We start from the raw sequence: 3365 nt of genomic DNA, 5'->3' as shown, positions 1-3365 counted from the left end.
CATACTGTATGATTCCATTTATATGGTACTCTAGAAAAGGCAATACTTTGTATTTGCCAGGGATTAGTGGGTCAAGAGGAAGAGATTCACTGCAAAAGAGCAGGAGGAAAATTTTGGGGGGTTATAATATACTGTATCTTGCATGATAGTGGCTATGGAAATGTATACATTAATCAAAACTCATCCAACTCTACACTTTAAAAAGGTAAATTTTATTATATATAAATTACTTCTCAATAAACCTAACTTTTAAAAAATAGTTAAGTACAGGTTTCTGCTTGTTAATCAACTAAAATGTAGCCCAACTGGCTTGTCTTACAAGTTAATGAAAGCATAACCCCAGTTCCTTTCACTTTCTTCAGCCCGCTGTTGGGAATCCAGTAAAATACTTCTTTTTATTTTTTTAATTTAATTTTTATATTTTTTTAAGATTTTTTTTTTAAATTTATTCATGAGAGACACAGAGAGAGAGGGAGAGAGAGGCAGAGATACAGGCAGAGAGAGAAGCAGGCTCCATGCAGGGAGCCCGACTTGGGACTCAATCCCGGGACTCCAGGATCACACCCTGGGCCAAAGTCAGGCGCTAAACCGCTAAGCCACCCAGGCGTCCCAAATACTTATTTTTTAAATCTTGTCTGCTTTCTTCTTCTACTTCCATCTCCACCTCTGGCCTAAGCTGTAACTTACACCTCTCTCAAAGAGAAGGAATGATAAGGTTCTGCTCATTCACTTAGCTAGGCAGGACAATGACCTGTTAAATGACTGAGAAATCCCATCCACCCCCATGTTCCATCTCTATTAGAAAAATGGCTTGGGGTTTTACTGGAACATGTCATTGTGTCAGTTCAAACCCATAGAATGATAACTCTTTTAAAGAGTGAAAGAAATAGGAAAAAAGAGAAGAAAAAAGAAAAGAATGAAAGACCATAATCTTACAGAAAATAAAAAGGACTTTGGAGAATTCTAGTTTTGGGTCTGTTGCTTACTAATGTCAACTTTGAGCAATATTTTAAGCCTTTTTTTTTTTTAAAGATTTTATTCATTTATTCATGAGAGACACAGAGAGAGAGAGAGAGAGAGAGAGAGAGAGGAAGAGACACAGGCAAAAGGAGAAGCAGGCTCCCTGCAGGGGGCCCAAAGGGGACTTGATCCCATGACCCTGGGATGATGCCCCGAGCCAAAGGCAGACGCTCAACTACTGAGCCACCCAATCACCCCTACTTTAAGCCTTCTGAGCCTTGTTTTTCTTTTTTGTAAACAGGGAAATAATACTTGTCTTGAGAAGGGGTTTAAAGATTAAATGAGACTTACGTTAATATGTCGAGAATCTAACACATAGAATCTGTCAACCATCAATTATTGTTGTTGTCATTATCACTATTAATGATTTAATCAGGCTTGATAAAGAATGTTCTAAGAAGTCAAATGAAATGTATGGTTAGGCAAGAAAGGGATGAAACTGGAGTTAAGATGGATATTTCATTTTATTTATAACCAAGCCCTGTTCTATGAAAAATTTAAGATAATTTAGAAAACATGTACAAATAAAAGCATTAAAAATATACAATTTAAGGAGATAGTGACAAGGAAATTAGTAGAAAAATAGTAATATTAATACTAAGAAAAGCATATCTGAAGATCTTAATAGTTGCTATGGTGAGTTACAAATTTGGCATTGACCTGTTTTGATAATTCAATATAAAGAGGAAGATAACATTGAGCTTTAAGATTCACACTCTCCACTAGTTACCCATGTGCTAGGTGATGAGGAAGATGCATATTCTAGTCTTAATAGTTGCTCAAGTCACAAATTTGGTTTTGAATTTTTGGCTAATTCATTGTAAAAAGGAAGATAGGCTAAGTTTCAAGATTCACACTTTCCACTAGCTACCAATAAAGTAAATCATGGGGAGAAGTACCTACTTTTCTGACACCCAAGAGATGTCATAGAGAAGAAGCACAGTCATGGAGTGGATCGCTTCTCAACCATAGGCCCCTCCCCCAATAAATTCAAAAGCGAATCTCTTATAAAATCCTTCAGTGTAGGCCAAAGTACAGATCCACACTTCTACAAAAAGCATGAGATCACATGGTCTAGTATAATCCTAAGGTAAGTTTTAAAAATATTTAGAGGAGTGTCTACCTTTCTTTTTAAGCCAGCTCCTATAAATACATCTTGAAACTTTTGATAAGTGTTTCAGAGCAGGGAATTCAAAATTGTAATGTCTGGCAAGAATCTGAAAGATGAATATTTTGAATGGTTAATTAAAGGAAAAGACAATCACTGGCTAAGAGTGGATTTAAGATCCTTTGAAAATTAAGGGGTCTAATCAAAACCCACCTCTGCATGGCAGTGAGAATAGAGACAAACTATGAACAGGGTCAGAAATACTCCTAAGAAACAGTTCTGAGGCCTGCTCTGACACACTGAGGAATAGGCAATTGAGATCCAGAGTTCTAAGCTATAGCATAAGGCCATAATGATTTTAGCCTGGAAAATTTTCAAAGCAGATGTTAGCAATCACCCACCATGGGCACTGAAAAAAATCTCAATAAAATACACATAGCATTTCTAATTTTAAGCACTGTAGGTTCTGGTCAAACACTTCAAGATGAATTAGTTGCAAATCAAATTCTCAGATAGTGAGATGATTTGACCAGTGGTAGGCAATTGTTGGATATAAGCCACATGAAATGCAGAGCACATCTGCCAAGGATCATGAATTTGGTTTAGAGAAATTGATCTTTCTTTCTGGTAACACTTAGATAACAGGGTCTACAAATATTTTTTGAGACCATTTCTAATATATGCTAGAAAAATCTCTGGAAGGAGCTGGTCTGGGTCATCTTGAGAGCAGCTCAGTCAAAGAGGGCTACCTGGAGGAGTGAGGAGACCCTAACAGAGAAGCAGACTAGGAAACTAGGAGCTGAAAGGATAGTTGTCAGGCAACTTCAGTCAGAGGAGATATCACCTAAGTCGAGATGTTCAGTGTTGACTGGTCTCAAAGAATCAAGACATTCTATCCAAGAGAAATAATTAGCAGTTAGAATCTACTACACCCAGTGGGTACTAATGTTGCATAGCAACTATACCAATCCAAGTGGATGCTGTTGTATGCTGCTCAGATCCTTCTTTTAGGACCAAGACATTCATTGCCCGGCTCACAGTTGAGTCTTCCCCCAGGAAGTGCTCTTGGAAGAAGATTATGTCCTTTCCCTGGAGGCAGCCTGAACCTAACTTCCTGTATAAGCAGGGCTGGACCCGATGGTTTACCTGAAGACCATTCCAGCTTCAGAACTCCGGGTGGGGTTGCCGAGACCTCTGTGGCAACCACAGTTTACTTTCTCCCTCTGCACATGGACAC

The 3365-nt window shown here is 38.2% G+C and overlaps 1 long non-coding RNA gene across 1 annotated transcript; it reads right to left on the bottom strand.

Annotated features, from left to right (window-relative positions):
- Positions 1-1074: 1074 nt before the first annotated feature.
- Positions 1075-3038, bottom strand: LOC125755527 (uncharacterized). Its single transcript, XR_007412227.1, has 3 exons — positions 2973-3038; positions 2144-2237; positions 1075-1413 (listed from the first exon to the last, which is right to left on the bottom strand). It is a non-coding gene; the product is annotated as an uncharacterized LOC125755527 (long non-coding RNA).
- Positions 3039-3365: the final 327 nt, after the last annotated feature.

This window comes from Canis lupus, chromosome 8 (assembly GCF_003254725.2).
Source record: "Canis lupus dingo isolate Sandy chromosome 8, ASM325472v2, whole genome shotgun sequence".
Taxonomy (NCBI): Eukaryota; Metazoa; Chordata; class Mammalia; order Carnivora; family Canidae; genus Canis; species Canis lupus.
Note: the sequence above shows the minus strand (reverse complement) of the source record. Positions and strands in the feature narration are given on the sequence as shown.